The sequence below is a fragment of the Protopterus annectens genome, chromosome 2.part1 (genome assembly GCF_019279795.1).
Source record: "Protopterus annectens isolate FY-2018-M chromosome 2.part1, PAN1.0, whole genome shotgun sequence".
Classification (NCBI taxonomy): Eukaryota; Metazoa; Chordata; order Ceratodontiformes; family Protopteridae; genus Protopterus; species Protopterus annectens.
Window position 1 is genome coordinate 345,872,611 of NC_056729.1, and position 24,286 is coordinate 345,896,896.

Below are 24,286 nucleotides of genomic sequence, written 5' to 3' on the forward strand. Positions count from 1 at the left end.
CATGCAAGTAGACCATAAGGAGGGAACCAGTCTTGTTTGGCTCCGACTCTGAGAAGAGTGAGTCCCGGACCCAAGAGGTGGGTGTCAACTCTTCAGGAAGGGAAGGTGGTTGATCTCTGCTCCAACATGGCTGGATCCGACCCTTCTTCTTGGAGCTTTGGCTCTCGATAGTTAGGGGCTGCTATTGTCTTGAGGTGTCCGATTCGGGGTGGTGTCCACTTTCTTCTCCGAGGCATTGTCTGCTTAGATGAGGGAGGGCTAAGGATTGCTGGGTTTTTAGGCTTCTAGGTGGCAGAGAGGGCATTCTCTCGGCCTAGAATTGCATCTCTCCCCGCAGAGCCAGTCCAGCTTCTATTCAGTCTGAGTCTGGCTTCCATAAGTCCTGTCCACAGTCATCCCAAACAGGCCTTCCAGCTTTCACTTCAGCAAGGGATCTTTTCTCCTTTGGAGTCCTCCACGAGTCCCTTGCAGAGGAGGTACCTTGGAAGAGGACGTGCAAGAGGAAGCATGTAGACCCCCCACCTGGAGACATTAACCAAAGATACGGATTTCGATGAAGGAGAGAGGTCCCACCGATCACCCGAGGACATCTCTTTTGGAGTTATTCTGGAAATTCTGAAGCGTAGGGGTGGGCAGTCTGCCCAAACCGACTTTGCCAAGGAATGTTTTTTTTTTTTTTTTTCTGGAGGCCTTTGGGACATGCCCATCTACGTCCGGGGTGACCCCACCAGCAGATGAACTTATGGATTTGGTGATGTTCATCATGTTTCACTGTTGTAGTCATTACAATTGGGTTATCTAGCTGGCAGGCTACCCGCAGTCTGCCCAAGTTCCAAAGTCTAGGCCCGGTGTTGGTTGCTGTCGCCTTTTCCGTGACATCAGTGTGCCAGGGGTATAAAAGATGCAGCCGACCCCATTTTCTTCAGTCTTTCTTGCCGCGCAGTGCCCAAAGCAAAACCAGTTCCCAAGTGCCGGTCGGCCGACTCCTGAGATTTTCAAACTTGAATTTCAGATCCGAAGTCTTCATTAAAGCTAAGTACCCCGTTGGGGAAATTTTTTCTTGCTGCAGACTGATGTCAGAAAAAGTTAATAATTGTATTTGCTGTGGGAAGCAAATACCTCAAGGATTTTCACTCTTACTGTATTCCTTGTCTAGGCCCTGACCACGACGTTGCTAGTTGTCGGTTTTCTGCTAGATTTAACCAATCATTATTAAGCGTATAATGCCGTCGGAACAGTCGACTACAGGAGTTTATAAAAAGCGTAAAGGCAAAGAAAAGGACAGGCATCCGAGGTCCAAAACCGGCGACGAGGCTTCCGTTAGGCCTGTCGCCGGTTCTCAGTGAGGCACTTTCGCAGCCCCTGACGCCCGCTACCTCAGAGCCACAGGCCGCTTCCGACTCCCACATGGAGCCGACTAGGCCGCTGGAAACTCAAGCTATTGGACACTTGGAAACTATTCCCTCAGATGGTTTCAGAGCCGCTGAGTAGGCATCTGCTTCCGAGGGTGTTTTCAGGCCTACACAGTTATATGTAAAGCCATCTTTAGCTTCAAAGGTAAAGACTAAAGCAGCTCTAAAGACAAAGAAACAAATACAGCATTCTCCTGGACAGGCCTCCATGCCTGAAAAACAGATGCTTAAAATGGCCAAAGACCTAATTACTTTGATCAGGGGTTCCCATCCCCCTCTTGATAAGAGGCCTAGGCAAGAGATAGAATATGAATCTTCAAATCAGGTTTCCAGTTTTTCTGATTCCTCTTCTGAACAGGAATGTTCCCTTCCTCCCTATGAGGATTCTGATGCTGAAGAATCTATCCCTTCAGCCTCACCTCCTGAGGATTATTCTTTTGGGGAGACCCTGCATACTTTGAGGGAGCATTTCCATTGAGAGAGCCAAGATTACTCAAAATCCAAGAAAAGGCTCAGAGACTTCCTTTTATTACCCCAGCACAGGCCTCTTGCTATTCCTCCTGTTTTAGACATTGTCGATGTATTTTCAGAGTCCAGTCTCTCCCAACTTTCTACCACCAGCTCCTGTTAAGCTAGACCGATACTACAGGTTTCCTGATTCTCATAAATTTCTTTATAAAAACCCTGCTGTTGACCCAGAAACTATTTCTCAGGGTCCCAAGGGGGTCAAGGCTTCCACGGCAAAAACCCTATCCCCTCTGATAGGGATTAAAGGGCCCTGGACCAGATGGGGGAAAAAGATTTATACTTCTGCTACCTTGGCTGTAAGAGCTTTAAATTGTCAGTTTCATATGCTTAAATATCAGCAATATCTTATGTCACAGCTTAAACATAAAATGTTGGCAAATTCAGAATGTGCAGAAAACAAGGAAATGCAGGATTTATTGCATGCAGCTGAACAAGTGGGAAAAGCATACTTTGCAGTGTGGTTTTGATTCTCTGGAGGCCTCCTGCAGGGCCGCAGTTACAGGTTCTCTCATTAGGAGGCATGCTTGGTTAAAAGAACAGAATCTGCCCGATCATGTTAAAGCAAAGCTATTAGATGTTCCATTACAACATGATACCTCGTTTGGTGTTAAAGCTGAAGAGGTGTTGAAAATGGAGGACAAAGCTAAATCTATGCACAGTGAAGGATTTCTTACAGGTACAGCCTCCCAGATTTAGCAGGAACTGGCTTACAAAGAATTGGTCCTTTCCAGTGTCAGACAGGCCACAGAGGCAGATACAGACACCCCAGAGGCAGATCACAGCCCCAAGGCTCATACAGGCCTAAACAATGGGGTGCTTCTACCTCCAAAAGTGGAGAGGAAAAATCACAGCCATACAGGAAACGGTCTCGATGACTTTGCCCTGCCAGCACCCAAGCGCTTCTCTTCTGGCAGCTCCTTTGGGGGGAAAACTAGCACTTTTTTTCACAAAATTGGCACATGATCACCCAGGACAAATGGGTCTTAAATATCGTATGTCAAGGCGACAGGTTTCACTTTCACACCCTGTCAAGGCCAAACGGTATGCCAGACTTGCCACGCAATCAATGGGCATTGGCACAAAAACAAGTTTCATCCCTCTTGGACATGAGAGCCATTCAGCAAGTACCACTGCAAGAGCAGGGACAAGGATTTTACTCAAGGCTATTCTTGGTACCCAGAAAGAACAAAGCCTGGAGACCAATACTGGACCGGTCTATCCTAAACACATTCCTGGATATTCCAAAATTCAAAATGTTAACTCTGCAGTAGCTTATGCTGGCAAGAAGGCTTGGCTTGTGACTTTAGACCTAAAAGAGGCATACCTGCATGTCCCAATCAGACAATCATGCAGAAGATACCTCAGATTTATAGCTGGATCAATGCACTACCAATTCTCTGCATTGCCCTTTGGCTTATCTACTGCGCCCAGGGTCTTGAAAAAATGCTTGGCACCAGTAATTGCATTTTACAGACAGAGGAATACAAATATATCCTTACTTGGACGACTGCCTTATTCAAGCAAAGAACAGGGACATCCTATCTGGCATTTGTAAAAAGATTACTAACAGATCTAGGGTACACAGTAAACGAAAAGAAATCAAAGCTCGTACCCTCTCAAGAGATAATATTCCTGGGTGCAAGCTTAAATACAACTGCCCGGATGGCTTATCTCACGCCAGATAAACAGACAACTGACTGCTTATTTTAAAATGTTGGCAACAAAGACCCAGTTGTCTGCAAGAAAAATTCTGCAGGCTATGGGCTTCATGGCATCCTGCATACTGCTAATTCCATATGCAAGACTGCAATATAGGAAACTTCAATGGTATCTGAAAAGTGTTTGGACTCAACATTGCCACAGCCTGGAAACAATAATTACTATCATTCCCTGCCTGCAACAAGAGTTTCGATGGGCAAAAGCCTGTCACCTCAACACGGGACAGCCATTCTCCTTACCCACAGCCAGGCAGACATTCACAACAGATGCATCAGATTATGCCTGTGGGGCCCATATGGCAGGAAGATGTGTTCAGGGCACATGGTCCGCAAGTCAAATGCATCTACATATCAATCAGAAAGAGATGCTAGCTGTTCAGAATGCCCTGATAGCCTTCAAGGATCAGCTTCATCCAGGACAACTACTGATAGACGGACAATACTATAGTCATGTGGTACACATAAGCAGGGGGGCACACATTCCTACCCCCTCTGCAGACTAGCCATGAACTTGTGGGACACAGCACTGACTTACCAAGTACATCTGCAAGCACAGTTCCTGCCAGGAAGGATATGGCAGACGAACTAAGCAGAAACCTAATGGATCCCCATGAGTGGAAATTGGATCCACAAGTCTTCAGCATAACAAGGAACTGGGGATGCCCGGACGTAGACCTATTTGCCTCCCCTCACAATTGCCAACTACAGAGATTCTGCACAAGGACTTATCACAAGCAAGCATGGAAAGTGGATGCTCTTATCTTTCAGCATGGAAAGTGGATGCTCTTATCTTTCAGCTGGAAAAACCTAACAGTATATGGCTTTCCTCCTCTGCCTCTCCTCCCCAAGGTACTCCTCAAGTTCAGACAAGAGAAGCCAGAAATGATACTGATTGCCCCAGACTGGCCCCGCCAGCACTGGTACCCAATCCTAAAGAGCTTGTCTCAATGCCCAGCTTGGACATTACCTCAAATTCTTCACTTATTGACCCAACAAGACAGTCAGATACTGCACAGCCATCTCAGGACCTTATACCTGGCAGCATGGCGAATAATGTAGCTATTCAACTCACACCTCTCTCTAAGGCAGTGATGGATGTTATTTTGAAGGCCAGGAGGCCTAGCACCAGAAAATCTTATACAGAAAAATGGAAGAGATTCTGTGCTTGGAACCGGGCACTAGGTATTGACACGACTGTTCCAAATATTCCTCAGATTTTGCAATACTTAACTGAGATGCTGGATAAAGGCCTTTCTTTTTCATCAATAAAAATTCATGCTTCTGCCATTTCAGATCATTACATTACAGAACCAGCTATTTTTTGTCATCCATTGCTAAGGCAGTACCTCAGAGAAGCCAAAAACATAAGACCTCCAAGGAGAGCACCAGTACCTGCTTGGGACCTCAGCTATGTCTTGGAAAAACTCACACTGCCTCCTTTGAGCCAGCCTCTGCGGCTGATATAAAATTCTTATCCTGGAAAATAGCTCTGCTCCTAGCAATAACCTCCACTAGACGAGTCTCAGAGTTGCAGGCACTCATGGCTGTGGAACCTTTTATCATTTTCCATCCTGACCGGGTTTCTCTAAGGACAAAACCCTACATTTATTCTTAAGGTAGTGTCCAGTGTGGCCCTTAACCAAACAATTAATTTGCCTACCTTTTACCCAAACACACAGAATAAGGGTGAGAGACTTCTGCATTCTCTGGACATTCACAGGCAGCTACGCTTCTTCCTGGACAGAACCAAAGCCTTCAGAAAGACTGCAACTTCTAGTGGCATATGCTGCTGGATCACAAGGAAAGCCCATCTCAAAACAGACCATTTGAAAGTGGATAGGCCACTGCATTCGTTTCTGCTATTCACAGCATGTCAAATCAGTGCGTAAGGGCATTACGTCACATTCAGCCAGAGCAGCAGCCACTTCAGCAGCCTTCCTCAGAGGAGTACCAACCAAAGACATCTTAGCGGCTGAAACGTGGAGTTCAGTGCATACTTTTACAAAGCACTATCACTTACCTCTCTACTCTAAATCCAGGGCAGGCTTTGCCACTGCAGTTCTGCAGGGCCTTGATAGCCTCTCCTAATCCTATTTAGCCAACCTCAGCTTTGGGATTCATCCCAATTGTAATGACTGCAACAGTGAAACACGATGAACATAGTACAGTTGTGTACCTACCATAAATGTAGATGTTAGTGTATTCACTGTTGCAGTCCAGGTTACCATCCCACCATCCCCCTTCTCCTTGCTGGGACTTATCTGTACTTCTCTTCTATACAACCTATGGTATATTTGCTGGTAGATGAAGGAAAAGTTTTTTGTGTATGCATGCTTATTGGCATAATTTAGCCTACCTTTTTAGGGGCACCTGACATCTGGGGCAAGAAAAATTGAAAAAATAGCGTCTGCTGCATATTTTATACCCCTGACGCACTGACGTCAGGGAGGAGGCGACAGCAACCGACGCCGGACCTTGACTTTGGAACTCGGGCCGACTGCGGGTAGCCTGCCAGCAGGATAACCCAATTGTAATGACTGCAACAGTGAATACACTCTAACATCTACATTTATGGTAGGTACACAACTGTACTTTCTGCCACACTTGCAAGGAACCTGACAGTCGAGCCCATTCCCAAGCAAGTGGACAGATATTTGAGCCCCCTGCCGACTGTCTTCATTGATGTTAGGGCATCCCAGCTGATGCTATCATAGTGTCAGCTGCCACAAAGAAGGAGCTGGGAGAACAAAGCTCCACTGTCCACCCCCCCCCCCAAATAAGGAGTCTCTTGTGCTGGACAGACATGGGAAGTACATTTACGCCTCAGCCACTTTTTCTCAGAGTGCTTTAAATTACCTGGCCCATTTACTTATCTGCAAAGGGGCTGGATGCTGTACTCAGTGGTAGGGACAAATGGGAGAATAACCCAGATATCAAGTTGTGGTAAGTACATAACTTCTTGTTCCTACTCATGGCTAAATTTTCATGTAAAGATGTTAATACTTTTAGCCAGAAGTTGGGTACTGCATCTGGGCCTATGGTTTTCTGGTTAGGAGCTTTTCTTCCTTTTCATTTCAGTTTCTCTGGATGTTACTTCATCCCATTTCATATTCTGCATATTTAAGCTTGATATTCGTAATCCATTCAGCATCTTTCCACAGGATCTTTGTAGATAAAAAAAAAATTCAGTTTCTTCTGGTTTTAGTGGTGTTTCTGCTACTTTTGCCTTGTTTCCCAGTTTTCTCTAAAACTATATCTGATGTCCATTTTCATTCTGTCCTCACATCTGTCTCAGCAGTTGCTAAAGTTCATGTGACAATCAAAAACTCTTTAGCTTCTCCCTTACTCATAATGCACCAGCCGTTTGCTGCTTCAATCAGAAGACGTGGTCTTCCATTTCTCTCTGGGAGCGTTGGCTGGATAAATGTGATATTTTCCAATTTTTTTCTTCAAGAAAACTCTTTAAAATGAAGAAGGGATAGTAATATAAAGATGTTCATAGTGTTTCACTGTTGCAGTCATTACACTTGGGTTATCCTGCTGGCAGGCTACCCGCAGTCGGCCTGAATTCCGAAGTCTTGGTCCGGCGTCGGTTGCTGTCGCCTCTTCCCTGACGTCAGTGTGTCAGGGGTATAAAAGATGCAGCCGATGCCATTTTCTTCAGTCTTTCTTGCTGCGTGGTGCCCAAAGCAAAAGAAGTTCGCAAGTGCAGGTCGGCCGACTCCGCATTTGAAATTCAGTTTCGAAAATCTCAGAAGTCTTCTATAAAGCCAAGTACCCTGTTGGGGAAACTTTTTTTTCTTGCTCCAGACCGATGTCAGAAAAAGTTAATTGTATTTCTTGTAGGAAATACCTCATAATGATTTTCACTCTTACTGTATTCCTTGCCTAGGCCCTGACCACGACGTTGCTAGTTGTCGGTTTTGTGCTAGATTTAACCAACGCACTATTAAGCGTCGGAACGATTTTGCTTTTCATTACTTTGGCCGAAGGTTTAACTACATAATGCCGTCGGAACAGCCGACGACCGGAGTTCATAAAAAGCGCAAGGAAAAAGAAAAGGACAGGCATCTGAGGCCCAAAACAGACAATGAAGCCTCTTCTAGGCCAGTCGCTGGTTCTCAGTGAGGTGCTGACACCCGCTACCTCAGAGCCACAGGCTGCCTCCGACTCCCACGTAGAGACAGCTAGGCCTCTGGATACTCAAGGTATTGGGCCTTCGGAAACTAATCCCTCAGATGGGTCTGGAGCTGCTGAGCAGGCATCGGCTTTTGAGGGTGTTTTCAGACCTACCCAACTTTATATCAAGCCAACTTCAGCATCAAAGACAGACTAAAACAGTTTTAAAGACAAGGAAAAATGTACAGCATTCTCCAGGACAGACTTCCATGCCTAAGAAACAGATGCTCAAAATGGCCGAAGACCTAATTACTTTGATCAGGGGTTCCCATCCCCTTCCTGATAAGAGGCCTAGGCAAGACACTGAATACGATTCCTCTGATCAGGTTTCCATTTCCTGACACTCCTCTTCAGAACAGGGATACTCTATTCCTACCTATGAGCATTCTGATGCTGAAGAATCTATTCCTTCAGCTTCTCCTCCTGAGGATTACTCATTTGGGGAAACCTTGCATGCCATGAGTGAGAATTTCCACTGGGAGAGCCAAGATTATTCAGATTCTAAGAAAAGCCTCAGCACAGACCTCTTGCTATTTCTCCTGTTCTAGACATTGTAGATGTATTTTCAGAGTACGGCCTGTCTCCCGACTCTTTACCTCCTGCACCTGTTAAGCCAGACATTGATACTACAGGGTTCCAGATTCTCCTAAATTTCTATATAAAAACCCTTCTGCTGACCCAGAAACTATTTCCCAGGGTCCCAAAAGTGGTCAAGGCTGCTACTGCAAAAAACCATGTCCCCTCAGAGATTCTAGGGCAGTGGACATATGGGGGAAAAAAGTTTACACTTCTGCTACCTTGGCTGTAAGGGCTTTAAATTGTCAGTTTCATATGCTTAAATATCAGCAATATTTAATGTCTCTGTTAAAACAGAAAATGTTGACAAATTCTGAATGTGCTGAGAACAAGGAATTGCAGGATTTATTGCATGCATCTGAACAAGTGGGAAAACATACTTTGCAATATGGTTATGATTCACTGGAGGCCTCTTGCAGGGCCGCTGTAACAGGCTCTGTCATTAGAAGGCATGCTTGATTAAACAAGCAGACTCTGCTTGATCATGTTAAAGCAAAATTATTAGATGCTCCATTACAGCATGATACTTTGTTTGGTGTTAAGGCAGAAGAGGTGTTGAAGAAAATGGAGGATAAAGTTAAATCTATGCAGACAGTGAAGGATTTCTTACAGGTGCAGCCACCCAGATTTAGCAGGAACTGGCCTTCTAAGAATTGGTCCTTTCCCGTGTCAGACAGGCCACAAAGAGGCAGATACAGATGCCCTAGAGGCAGACAACAGTCCCAGGGCTCTTACAGGCCCAAACAGTGGGGTGCTTCTACCTCCAAAAGCGGAGAAGATAATTCACAGCCATATAAGAAACCGTCCCAATGACTTCTCTCTGCCAGTGCCAAGCTTTTATCTTTTGGCAGCACCCTTAGGGGGAAAGCTAGCACTTTTTTCACAAAATTGGCACATGATTACCCAGGACAAATGGGTCTTAAATATAGTCTCTCAGGGCTACAGGTTCCACTTTCACACTCTTCCAAAGGCAAAAGGTATGCCAGACCTGCCACACAATCAATGGGCAGAGGCACAAAACCAAGTTTCATCTCTCATGGACATGAGGGCTATTCAGCCAGTGCCACAACAAGAGCAGGGACAATGATTTTACTCGAGGCTTTTCTTAGTACCAAGAAAGGACAAAGCATGGAGACTGATTCTGGACCTGTCTATTCTAAATACTTTTCTGGACGTTCCGAAATTCAAAATGTTGACTCTGCAGCAGCTTCTGCCCATGCTGGGCAAAAAGGCTTTGTTTGTAACTTTGGACCTCTTAGAGGCATACCTGCATGTCCCAGTCAGAAAATCTCGCAGAAGATACCTCAGATTCATAGCTGGCTCAATGCACTACCAATTTTCTGCACTGCCCTTTGGCTTATCTACTGCGCCCAGGGTCTTCACAAAATGCCTGGCACCAGTAATTGCATTTTGTAGACAGAGGAATTCAAATATATCCCTACTTGGACGACTACCTTATTCAAACAGAGGCCAAAGACATTCTACTAAAGCATCTGGCGTTTGTAAAAAGATTGCTAATTTGCATAGGGTACACAGTAAACGAAAAGAAATCAAAACTAGTACCCTCTCAAGAGAATATTCCTGGGTGCAAGCTAAAATACATCTGCCCAGATGGTTTATCTCACGCCAGACAAACAAAGGCAACTGTTTTCTTACTTCAAAAGCATGGCAACAAAGACCCAGTTATCTGCAAGAAAAATTCTGCAGGCTCTGGGCTACATGGCCTCCTGCATTTTGCTAATTCCATATGCAAGACTGCATATGGGGAAACTGCAATGGTACCTAAAAAGTGTTTGGACTCAACGTTGCCACAGCCTGGAATCATTAATTTTGCTCATTCCCTGCCTGTAACAGGAGTTTCGATGGTGGGCACAGGCCTGTCACCACAACAAGGGACAGCCATTCACTTTAGCCACAGCCAGGCAAACACTAACAGCAGATGCATCAGATTATGCCTGGGGGGCCCACATGGCAGGAAAATGTATTCAGGGCACATGGCCCCCAAGTCAAAGGCATCTACACATCAATCAGAAAGAGATGCTAGCTGTAAAAAATGCCCTAACAGCCTTCAAGGACCTACTTCATCCAGGACAGCTGCTGATAGACGGATAACACCACAGTCATGTGGTACATAAATAAGCAGGGGGGCACACATTCCTACCCCCTCTGCAGACGAGCTATGTTTTTGTGGAACACAGCATTGACTTACCAAGTACACCTGCAAGCACAATTCCTGCCAGGAAAAACAAATGCTCTGGCAGACGAACTAAGCAGAAACCTCATGGACCCTCACAAGTGGAAACTAGATCCACAAATCTTCAGCATAACAAGGAAATGGGGACGTCCAGACATAGATCTTTTTGCCTGTCCTCACAACTGCCAACTTCAGAGATTCTGCACAAGGACTTATCACAAACAAGCATGGAAAGTGGATGCTCTGTCATTCAGCCGGAACTACCTTACAGTATATGCCTTTCCTCCACTGACTCTCCTCCCCAAGGTACTCCTAAAGGTCACACAAGAGCAGCCACAAATGATACTGATTGCCCCTGATTGGCCACGCCAACACTGGTACCCAATCCTAAGGAGCCTGTCCCAAGGCCCAGCCTGGACATTGCCTCAAATTCCTCATTTACTGACCCAACAAAACAATCAGATCCTGCACAGCCAACTCAGAACTCTGACTCTAGCTGCATGGCAGATACTATAACCATTCAGAATACACCTCTCTCTAAAGCAGTTATGGATGTTATTTTGGAGGCCAGAAGGCCCAGCACCAGAAAATCTTATGCAGAAAAATGGAAGAGATTCTGTGCTTGGAACCAGGCACAAGGAATTGACACGCTTGTTCCAAATATTCCTCATATTTTACAATATCTAACTGAGGTGCTGGACAAAGGCCTATCCTTCTCATCAATTAAGATCCATGCCTCTGCCATTTCAGCTCATTACAATACAGAACCACCTATTTTTTCATATCCATTGCTTAGGCAGTTCGTCGGGGGGGGGGGGGGGAAAAACATAAGACCTCCAAGGAGAGCACCAATACCTGCATGGGACCTCAATTTTGTCTTGGAAAAACTCACACCGACTCCTTTTGAGCCAGCCGATACAGCTGAGATAAAATTCTTATCATGGAAAACAGCTCTGCTCCTAGCAATAACTTCAGCAAGAAGAGTCTCAGAGTTACAGGCATTAATGGCTGTGGAACCTTTTATTATCTTCCATCCGGACAGGGTTTCTCTAAGGACAAACCCAACATTCATGCCTAAGGTAGTGTCCAGTGTGGCTCTTAACCAAACCATTCATTTGCCTACTTTTTACCCAAACCCGCAGAATAAAGGGGAGAGACTTCTGCATTCTTTGGACATACACAGACAGCTACGCTTCTGCTTGGACAAAACTAAACCTTTCAGAAAGACTGAGCAACTTTTAGTGGCATATGCTGCATGATCACAAGGAAAGGCTATCTCAAAGCAGACTATTTCAAAATGGATAGGACACTGCCTTCGTTTCTGCTATTCACAACATGGTAAATCAGTGCCTAAGGGCATTAGACCACATTCTACCAGGGCAGCATCCACCTCAGCAGCCTTCCTCAGAGGAGTACCAACCAAGGATATTTTGGAGACTGCAACTTGGACTTCAGTGCACACTTTTACTAAGCACTACCACTTGCCTCTTTACTCTAAATCCAGGGCAGTCTTTGCCACTGCAGTCTTGCAGGGCCTTATAGCCACTCGTAATTCTATTTAGACCCAGCCGCCCAACCTCAGCTTTGGGATTCAACCCAAGTGTAATGACTGCAACAGTGAAACACGAACATAGTACAGTTGTGTACCTACCATAAATGTAGATGTTTGAGTGTATTTACTGTTGCAGTCCAGGTTACCCACCCACCATCCCCCTTTCTTTGCTGGGACTTACCTGTACTTCTCTATGCTATACAACCTATGTGGTGTATTTGCTTGTAGATGAAGGAAATGTTTATAGTAATACGTGCATGTTTTTTGGCATAATTTTATTTTTCCAGCCTTCCTATCTGGGGGCAGCTGACATCTGGGGCAAGAAAAACTGAAGAAAATGGTGTCAGTTGCAACTTACCACTGGCGCACTGACGTCGGGGAAGAGGCGACAGCAACCGACGCCGGACCAAGACTTTGGAACTCTGGTCGACTGCGGGTCGCCTGCCAGCAGGATAACCCAAGTGTAATGACTGCAACAGTGAAAACACTCTAACATCTACAGTTATGGTAGGTACACAACTATACTTTCTCTCCCTCTCTACCCACTTCCAGGACCTTCTGCAGTTTCCAACAGATACCGTTCTTACGGGTCCTGGGGCTAATGGCAGCCACCAATCCCTATGCTGCTTTTGGCCAGAATGCATATGCAAAAACTGCATTTGTACTTGAATGTGTGGTTCCAACACGGACACCCTCTAGAGTTTCAGATTCCATTCTTGCCCTACCTCAAAGCAGAACTAAGGTGGTGGATACAACAAATCCAAATGAACCCAGGCCTTCCACTTCAACCCCCCACTCCAACGAAGTACATGCATACAGATGCTTCAAACCTGGGATGGGGGGGCCACCATGAAGACCTTCATGGTGTAAGTGACCTGGCAACCTGACCTACAAAAGAAACATATCAATGTGAGGGAAATAACAGCAGTCCTTTTGGCCCTGAAAGCTTTTCTCCTAATCCTGCAATAAGGCCCCCTTCACATCTTCACAGACAATACCACAGTCATATGGTACCTTAACAAACAAGGAGGGACCAAGTCCTACCTCCTTTGCCAGGTAAGAATCCAAATTTGGGACCTTGCCTCCAGAAACAACTTATCCCTGCAGGCGACATACATCCCTTCCCAGGACAACCAGCAAGCAGATGATCTCAGTAGATCATCCTCTCTACAACACGAGTGGATGCTGAACAGTGAAACTTTTCTAGACATTGTCCGCCGGTGTGGCACCCCTTTGTTTGCCTCCCCCAGAACAGACAATTGAAGATGTTCTGCACCAAGTGCCACTCCCTACTTGCCTGGAGGGTGGATGGATTCAACATTCCATGGAAGGGACGTATTTTATATGTATTTCCACTCTTCCCTCTCATTCAAAAGGTCCTCCTGAAGATCAGGAGGGACAAACCAAAAATCTTGCTGGTGACTCCCTATTGACCAAGGCAACACTGGTCCCCCTTACTACTTTCACTCGCCAATGGCAATCACTACAAGCTTAACCCCACAGGGTGGGCCTTATCACACAACAGAAGGGATCACTCTTTCACCTAGAGATGCTAGGTCTAATACTCTGGGCGATAAACTTTTAATTCCCTTCAGACACCACTACTCTTGAGGATGTGATTTCTGTCCTGAGGAAGGCCAGAAAACCTACTACAAAGGAGGTTCTACATGTCAAAATGGGAAAGATTCTTCAAGTGGTGTCTCCATAGGCACAGGGCTCCCTTTCAAGCAGATATCACTCTAGTACTTGTGTGTGAACTTATCAAGGCTGGCCTTTTGGTACTCCTCAATGAAAGTCCACCTATCCGCATTCTCTGCCTGATTTCTTTTAGAACCCCCTCTACTAGCCAGGCTAGATGTTAAACTATTCCTGAAATGGGTCTTGCACATCAGACCAAGAAATCCCGTCCCACTTCCTTGGGATCTAAACGTTATTCTGGAAAAACTCACACTACTTCCATTCGAGCCAGTCATTGCTGCTACGCTCCAAATGTGCACATGGAAGACTGTACTGCTGGTGGCCCTTACCTGTGCTAGAAGGATATCAGAGTTGCAAGCTCTGACACTCTTCCAGCAGAGGTAAGGGTGTCAGAGCTTGTAACTCTGACACCCTTCTAGCAGAGGTAAGGGCCACCAGCAGTACAGTCTTCCATGTGAACATTTGGAGCAGAGCCGGGTGTCAGAGTTGCAATCTGTCCTGGCCTGCTGACCCTACACCATCTTCAAGGACAGGGTGACCCGGCTCACCAACCCTTCTTTCATGCCAAAGGTGGTCAACCAACTGTCTTTATACCAATCCATTTACCTGCCCAACTTCTTCCCCTCTCCCACTAATGACGGTTGGAGGATATTCCATTCCCTGGATGTGCACAGACAACTAAGGTTTTATTTGCTTGACAAAGCCAAGTCCATTAGAAAATCCAACCAACTCTTTGTATCCTTTCAACCCAGGGCCCTGGGCAAAGCAGTCTCCAAACAAACCATTTCCTGCTGGATCAGAAAAACTGTCTGCTTCTGCTACTCCCACCATGGCAAGGATCTACTTCAGGGATCAAGCACTCACTATACCAGGGCTGTGGCATCCTCCAAAGCCTTCCTCAAAGGCCTGGACACTGCCTCCATTCTGGAGGCCGCCACCTAGTCCACCATACATACATTTACCAGACACTACAAATTGGACCATTTCTCCAGAGCCAGGGCAGGATTTTCTAGGGCAATCCTGCAGGGCTTTCTGGAATCTGCTACCTCTGCCTCCACCCTTCCTCTTTCCTAAGCTGTGGCACTCTCCCACACTAAGAATATTGCAACATAGGAATAGAATGACATAGAGTAGTTGTGTAAAATCTTACCATAACCATAGATGTCATTCTTTTCTATGTTGCAGTATTCTATCCCCCTTTTTTCCTATTGACCAGTCTAAAAGGCACCCTGGGGCACCTCCTAGACTATGATCAGACTAGCCAGCAAATGGCACTTGGCAGCTCTTGTTGACATCCTTTGGTGCTCTGTACTTGACTGTCCAACTGGGCAATTAAGTTCTGAGGTATGTGCGTGCAGACGTCACACTTAAGGTCCCTAGTTTATGGCCCTACGTGTGATGTCTCACCCACCTACAGCAACCAGGCCTAAGCTTTTGTATAGGAGCTGACGTTTGGGTCACCTGAGGCGGAGAATCCCACACTAAGAATACTGCAACATGGAAGAGAAGGATATCTATGGTTATGGTAAGATTTTAGAACTATTCTTTCCACCCAGTCAGGGGGAACAAGCAGCAATTCAGATACAAAGCTGCTAGAGAAGTTATCCAAGAGTTCCCGCCAGACCAGATAGAATGTGAAACTTACACAAGGTTCTTTTTGATGCCAAATAAAACGGGGGACTGGAGACCAATTTTTGATCTCACCAAACTAAACAAGACCGTTTGAAGAACCAACGTTTGAATGGCCATGGTTCAGTATATTCTCCCCTTTCTGGCAGGCGCAACTAGATGTGCTCTATAGACCTTCAGGACGCGTGCTATCACATAAAGATGAGCAAACTGTTCAGAAGGTACTTGCGCTTCCGTCTGGGAAGCCAGTCTTTATCAATTACGAGTACTGCTTTTTGGACTCCCCACAGCTCCCAGGGTGTTTACCAGGTGCATGGCAGTAGTAGCAGTTCACCCAGGCACTGCTAAGATTTAGAGCATTTCCATATTTGGACGATTGGCTCATCACTGCTCCGACCAGGCATCAACTCATACGTGCAAGAGACCAGGTTCTCCAGGCTTGCTGTCTTATGGGGATAACCATAAACTACAACAAATCTCATCTGCAACCATCTCAGAGTATAGAGTTCATAGCAATTCTTTTTTTTTTTTCAAATCCATTTGAATGAATTCTGTATTTATACATAACATCTTAAATGTTTACACTATTTACATTAGCCTGACACTATAACAGATCTTAATGTATACAGTTACTTTATAAGTATGTTCACTCCATTATCAGTGTCTGATCAGTTATTGTATTGTGTCAATCAACGATGAGACTTTTCTCCAAGGGTTGTTAATAAATGGCTTTAGATAAATTCTTAGTTTAATTTTAATTTCCAGTAATGCTGTGGTATTCAGTAGGCTGTAGAAGTTTTCCAAAGTTGCTATTGTGTTTGTATTCCATCTTCTTATACACTTCCTTGAAATTGCAAGTATAGTCCATACTAGATGTGTGTTTGACCTATTCAAATGAGGACCTTCATTCACATTGAATAATGCAAGAGTTTTAGTTAAATAAAATGATTAAAGCTTGTAGAAAGTTAATACCATTCCAAAAAGGCTTACTTTTTAACAGTCAAAGAAAATGTGGTTCCAATCTGCATTGTGTACTTGCTCACATCTCTAACATGTTCCTTTTTATGGAAGAGCTAATTTTACTGATACTGTCTAGGGTTAAGAATGCTCTGTGAAAGAATTTCCAATTAAAAACTTTCCAGTATTGTGTAAAGGATGTATATTTTATCGATAATAAGATATTTGTTTTAATATCTTCAGTTAACTGTTTTCTGTCCTTTTGTTATATGTTTCCAGTATGAGGTTTTGGGTGTTTTATAGTTTCAGTATTTTGTAAAATTTTGAAATACTGATGTTAGTGTTTCACTGTTGCAGTCATTACATTTGGGTAATCTGCTGGCAAGTTGCCCTCATTCGGCTTGATTAACAAAGTCTTGGGTCCTGCGTCGGTTGCTGTCCCTTCTTCCATGACGTCAGGTCATCAGGGGTGTAAGACATGCAGCTGACGCCATTACATCAGTTTTTCTTGCCACGCGGTGCCCGAAGCAGAAGCAGTTACCCTGTAAAATTAACCAGTCCTGTTGTGGAATTTTGTATGTTGATGTCCTTCATGGATGCATCTGCAGTCATAACAAGTGGGTTGTCCTGTCGTCAGGCAGCCCTTCAGTCGGCCGGATTCCAAAGTCCGGGTCCGGCTTCGGCTGATGTCGCACTCCACCCGACGTCGTCTCTGTTGGTCTTCGGGTATAAAGGCATCAGCCGACGCCATTTTCCTCAGTCTTTCTTGCCGCGTGGCGCCCGAAGCAGAAGCTGTTCGCAAGTGCCGGTCGGTCGGATCCAGAGATTACTTCTACCGAATACTACAAGACTTCTAAAGCGGGGACTCTTTCTTGCCTCATAAAGATTTCCACTCTTACTGTCTGCCTTGTTTAGGCCCAGCCCACGACGTAGCAGCCTGTTCGGCCTGTGCTTCTTTCAACCGACGAACGCTTAGGCGTCGGTCGGAGTTTGCAGAAAAGTTTTTCAGTTCTGTTTTTGCGTACATTATGCCGTCGGATCCTCCGACTACCCAATCTACCAAAACGCAAAGATAAAGACCGACGGTCCGCGGTTTCGGCGAAACCATGGTCAAGCAAAACCGCGAGTGTCTCGGTTTCGGCCGAAACCGAGAAAACTGAACAAAGTACAGCTGAACCTATTCCTACAACTGAGGCCCCTGCTACAACTCTTGAATCGACCTCAGAAATTTTACCCACTACGGTGGTTGACTTATCAGACACCATCCCCTTGGATGTCTCTACCCCAGCACGTGGTACTGCTAGGCCTCCAGCAGCCATGTCCATTAAGGCCTTCGCCAGGGCTAAAGCAGCCAAGACTACTAAAACAGTGCCTGTTAAACCCCCCCACATCCAGGCCCTCTTCTAGTTCTCAAATGCTTACTTTGGCAGAAGATTTAATTTCTTTAATTAGAGGATCTCAATCTCACCCAGACAGGGCCTCTCAGCCCCAGAGAAGAGACCTAGGGCAGAGCCCCGAGCCAGTGTCCTCTGATGATTCTGCTGATGAATCAGACATAACTGACCAGCCAGAGGCTCCCTTCTCCAATTTTGAAGATTCTGATGCTGAAGAATCCATTCCAGCTGCTTCCCCACCAGAAGAATTCTCCTTTGGGGAAACCTTGCATGCCATGCGAGAACAGTTCCAATGGCAGCAACAGGATTTTTCAGACTCCAGAAAAAGACTTAGGACTTTTCTGCACCTCCCACAGCACAGGCCCTTAGCAATACCTCCTGTTCTCTCTGTGGTGGATGATGCTTTCAATGATGTTTGCTCCGCTCCAGATTCTTTACCCCAGCCCCTGCCAAACCAGACAGATTTTACAGGGTGCCAGATACTCATCACCACCTTTACAAGGCTCCACTTGCAGACCCAGAAACTATATCCCAGGGTCCCAAGGCAGTAGCGACCATAGCTAAAAACCCTATTCCTTCTGAAAGGGAAGCAAGGTCATTAGACAGATGGGGTAAAAGGTCTACACTTCAGCTACTCTCTCAGCTAGAGCTTTAAACTGTCAGTTTCACATGATACAATACCAAGAGTTTATGCTTGATCAGTTAACTAAAAACTAACCACTGATGAATCTCTTGATAAGAAATATGTATTAGAGATGGTAAATAACATACAACAGGTTAGCAACCATTCCTTAAAATGTGGCTATGATGCACTGGAGGCTTCATTTAGATCAGCCATGACAGGCACAGTGATAAGAAGGCATGCATGGCTAAAGGAACAAGCTTGGATCATGTTAAAGCTAAGTTGCTAGATGCTCCTATGGACAAGACAAGTTTGTTTGGTACACCTGCCCAGCAGGTTATGAAGAAAATGGAAGAAAAGGCAAAATCTGTTCAAACTGTTAAAGATTTCTTGCAGGTTCAACCCCAAGGTTTAGCAGGAACTGGCCTGCCAAAATTGGTCCTTTCCTGACTCCACAAAATTTCAAAGGGGCAGGAATAGACGCTCCAGAGGCAGAAACCAATCCAGAGGAGGTGCCTACAGAGGAAGACAGTGGCAAGGTAACAACAGAGGCACAGACACAGCCACTGCCACTACATCAACACAACCACAGTGACTTAACCCTAAATCCGCCTACCAGGGAACAAATAGCAGCTCCTCTAGGCGGAAAGTTAACCTTATTTTCAAAGAACTGGCACTACATAACAAAGGACAAGTGGATTTTACAAACCATAGATCAAGGTTACCGGTTTCACTTCCACACTTTACCAGTCAAAAGAAGAATGCCAAATCTACCTCCAAATCAAAAAACAGAGGCTCTACGCCAGATAATGGAGTTAGCAAACATGAGAGCTGTGGAAAGAGTGCCAACAGCAGAGCAAGGAAAGGGTTCTACTCCAGACTATTCCTAGTTCCAAGAAAGGAAAAAGTTGGAGACCAATTACCTGTCCACCTTAAATACATACATCATTGTCCCAAAATTCAAAATGCTGACCCTACAGCAACTTCTTCCCATGCTGGGCAAGGAGTCTTGGCTGGTAACTCTAGATCTCAAGGAGGCATACCTGCACGTCCCCATTCGACCAATCTGCAGAAGATACCTCAGATTTCTTGCAGGATCAGAGCACTATCAATTCTCAGCATTGCCTTTTGGCTTATCTACTGCGCCAGAGTATTCACAAAATGCCTGGCATCAGTAATCGCCATTGCAGACTTCAGGGAATTCAAATTTACCCATACCTGGACGACTGCCTGCTACAAGGGGACAACAAAAGCAAGCTGACAACAGATTTACAAAGGGTCATTTACTTGCTACAAGCACTGGGATACACAGTCAATTTACAAAAGTCAAGGCTGATACCATCCCAAACAAGGACATTCTTGGGCTGAATTGGACACAGTACAACAAATGGCATTCCTGACTACAGAAAAACAAAAGAACTTCCTCTTTACTTCTTGGCACTAACAAAACTGAACAAGTTAACAGCAAGAAAAGTACTGCAGGCCTTGGGCTTCATGGCATCATGCATAATCTTGGTTCCATTTGCCAGACTACATATGAGAAAACTACAGTGGTACCTAAAGAATTTATGGTCCCAACACAGACACAGTCTAGAAACAGAAATCCCACTAATTCCATGCTTAAAACAGGAGTTCCTATGGTGGGCTCAGGCATGCCAGTCAAACCCAGGCCTACCCTTTCGCAGATGTCAAGTAAGCCAGACCATCACAACAGACGCCTCAGACCTAGGATGGGGGGCCCACATGCTGGACAAATGCGTGCAGGGATTGTGGACACAGGATCAACTTCAACTGCACATCAACCTAAAGAAATGCTGGCAGTAAAACTGGCTATCCAAAAGTTCAAACCATTTCTCAAAGAGGGCCAGTTGATGATAAGGACAGACAACACCACAGTCATGTGGTACATCAACAAACAGGGAGGCACTCATTCATACCCCCTATGCAGAATGACCTTGGAGCTGTGGACCCTGGCACTCAGCTACAACATCCAGTTACAGGCAATATTTGTACCAGGGAAAGACAATACCCTAGCAGACATATTAAGCAGAACCACTTCGGATGCCCACGAATGGAAGCTTCACCCGACATCTTCAAGACCATCTCAAAGAAATGGGGAATGCCACAGATAGACCTATTCGCATCACCTCTCAATCACCAGCTCCAAAAATTCTGCACAAGGACATTCCACCCATTAGCATGGAAAGTGGATTCGCTCTCCTTCAATTGGAAAGGCCTAACAGCATATGCATTCCCGCCCCTTCCTTTGATACACAAGGTACTACTGAAAATCAAGGAAGAACGCCCAAGGATAATCCTGATAGCTCCAAACTGGCCAAGACAACACTGGTACCCACTACTGAGGAGCATGTCTCGAACAATATGTGGACAATTCCCCTGATGCCTTTGATGTTAACGCAGAACAACTACAGCATCATACATCCAAACCTAAAACCTTGCAACTGACTGCATGGAACATCACATAACAGCAGCTATTCCAGAACTTTCCCAAAGAGTTAAAGACATTATTCTTGAAGCACGCAGACCTTCAACAAGAAGGAACCATGCTGGAAAATGGAAAAGGTTTGTCATCTGGAGTACGGAAAGAGGAAAAGATGTGTCAAACATAGATATGCCTAACATTCTGGAGTATCTGGCGAACTTCTTCATTCAGGCCTGTCCTACTCCTCCATCAAGATACATGCATCAGCTATTTCAGCAGAATACAGCTTTGATACACCTGTTTTACACACCCTTTGCTCAGGCAGTTCCTCAGAGGAATCAAGAATGTAAAACCTCCAAGGAAACCACCATTACCAGCTTGGGATTTAAACTTTGTGCTAGAAAAGTTGACACTCACCCTTTGAACCAGCAGCAACAGCAGACCTACAACACCTGTCATGGAAAACTGCTTTCCTACTGGCAATTACTTCAGCAAGGAGGGTTTCAGAACTACAGGCCTTAATGGCAGTGCAACCCTTCCTAATCTTCCACCAAGATAGAGTGTCCATGAGGACTAATCCTACATTTATGCCCAAGGTGGTATCCAGAGTGTCTTTAAACCAGGCAATCCACCTACCTACATTCTTTCCCAACCCACAAAACAGAGGGAAAGAATACTGCATACCTTGGATGTACATAGACAGCTACGCTACTACTTGGACAGAACAAAAATAGCAGAAAGACTGACCAACTTTTTGTAGCCTATGCAACAGGAAGGGAAGGAAAAGCTATTTCCAAACAGACAATCTCCAAATGGATAGGAAATTGCATACGATTCTGTTACTCCTTCCATGGAAAACCAATTCCACAGAACATAAGACCTCATTCTACAAGGGCAACAGCCACTACCACAGCCTTCTTACGAGGAGTGGCAACCAAAGACATTATTGAGGCGGCTACTTGGACCTCCGTGCATACATTTGCCAAGCATTATAATTTGCCTCTATATTCCAGATCCCGAGCAGGGTTTGCCACTGCTGTACTGCAAGGGATCCTAAACACACCATAATCTACTTTTATCCTCCTCCCTAGTTGGCTATGGTATTCCACCCATTGTTATGACTGCAGATGCATCCATGAAGGACATAGTACAGTTTTGTACCTACCATAAATGTAGATGTCGAACTGGATAGCATCTGCAGTCAGGATTACCCTCCTCCTTCCCTCTGTGGTACTCCTAGGGTGTTTACCCTTCTAATAGCTAGCTGTTGGGGGGGAGTCTTTTATGGTGTATTTGTTTGTATATATGTACATACATGCTTATTGTTGTGTTTACCTCTATCTATTTGGAAACATTGGCATCTATCCAAATTTTAGCCTGCAAGAGGGCTACTGGCATCTGGGGCAAGAAACACTGAGGAAAATGGCGCCGGCTGATGCCTTTATAAAGACCAACAGAGATGACGCCGGGTGGAGTGCGACATCAGCCGGACCCGGACTTTGGAATCCGGCCGACTGAAGGGCTGCCTGACGACAGGACAACCCACTTGTTATGACTGCAGATGCTATCCAGTTCGGACATCTACATTTATGGTAGGTACAAAACTGTACTTTTTTATTACTTGCATATTCTTTAGTTCTTTGATACATTGGAGCCAACAAACATCCTTTCTGTTCCCAGGATTTAATAAGTTTAGTTATGTTATATTGCATATTAATATATATGATGTTCATCGTGCATACAGCTGCAGTCATCACACTAGGGTTATCCTGCCGTCAGGCGGGTCCTCGGTCGGCCGAATTCCAAAGTCTAGGTCCGGCGTCGGTTGTCGTCGCTTCTTCCCTGACGTCAGTGCGGCAGGGGTATAAAAGAGGCAGCCGACGCCATTTTCTTCAGACTTTCTTGCCGTGCGGTGCCCGAAGCAGAAGCAGTTCGCAAGTGCCGGTCGGCCAGCTCCTGAGATTTACGAAAAGTATTTCAGCCTCAGACCGATGTCAGACAAAGTTAATAATTGCATTTCTTGTGGGAAGCAAATACCGCATAAGGATTTTCACTCTTACTGTATACCTTGCTTAGGGCCAGACCACGACATCTCAGCCTGCCGTTTTTGTGCTAGATTTATCAAGCGCACTAAGTGCCGGGCGGAGTTCGCCCTTCATTATTTTGGCAAAAAATTCAATTATATCATGTCATCGGATATACCGACGCCAGTTTCAGGCAAAAACCGCAAGGATAAGGACAGACATCCGAGGCCTGCACAGAGTACTGAGATCACGCTAAGGCCGACTACCGGTTCTCAGCGAGGTGCCTGCGCAGCCCCTGACTACCGATGAAACTTTTACCGGCGACTTCAGTACCGGAGGTCGCAGGTTCCTTGGTCTCCATTCCCACTGCAGATACCGACGCCACTCTTGGAGGAGAAACTGACAGTTTAGTGAGGCCTGCCATTTCTGAAGGCGTTTTCAGGCCTACCACCTTCTCTATTAAATCGTTCACTAAATCTAAAGCTCCAATGAAAATTAAAAAACGGTCCTCAGACCCCCTCTCAAGGCCCCATGCCTAAAAAACAGATGCTTAAAATGGCTGAGGATTTGATTACTCTCATCAGGGGTTCTCAACCCCCCCTCAGACAAAAGACCCAGGTTGGAGGAAGACTTCCCTTCCTCAGACCAGGCTTCTATTACCTCAGACCTTTCTGAGGACCAGGATTACACCTATTCCCCATTTGAAGACTCTGATGCTGAGGAGTCTATTCCCTCTGTCTCCCCCCTGAGGACTACTATTTTGGGGAAACCCTACATACATTGAGAGAGCACTTCCACTGGGAAGGCCAAGATTACTCAGATTCCAAGAAAAGGCTCAGGGAATTTCTGCTGCTTCCCCAGCATAGGCCCCTGGCTATTCCTCCTGTCTTAGATATTTTGGATGATGTGTACGCAGAAGCCAGTCTTAATCCAGACTCTTTACCTCCTGCCCCTGTTAAACCAGACAGATATTACCGGGTTCCTGATTCTCACCAGTTCCTTTATAAAAGCCCTACTGCTGACCCAGAAACTATTTCTCAGGGTCCCAAGGGGATTAAGGCCTCTACTGCTAAAAACCCTTTACCTTCAGAGAGAGATTCCAGAGCATTAGAAAGGTGGGGGGAAAAAGGTGTATACATCAGCCACTTTAACCATGAGGGCATTAAACTGTCAATTTCATATGTTAAAGTACCAGCAGTTCTTGCTATCTCAGCTGAAAAGCAAAATGACACAAACAGAGCAACCAGATTTGAAAGAGTTGCAGGATTTGTTGCATGGAGCAGAACAAGTGGGGAAACGTACCTTAGTGTGGTTTTGATGCTTTAGAGGCCTCATGTAGAGCTGCTGTCACGGGGTCTGT

General features: G+C 45.4%; 1 protein-coding gene across 1 annotated transcript in view; it reads left to right on the plus strand.

Moving 5' to 3' along the window:
* DHX15 (DEAH-box helicase 15) overlaps positions 1-24,286 on the plus strand; it is a 1,215,680-nt gene that overhangs the window by 580,940 nt on the left and 610,454 nt on the right. The window lies entirely within an intron of this gene.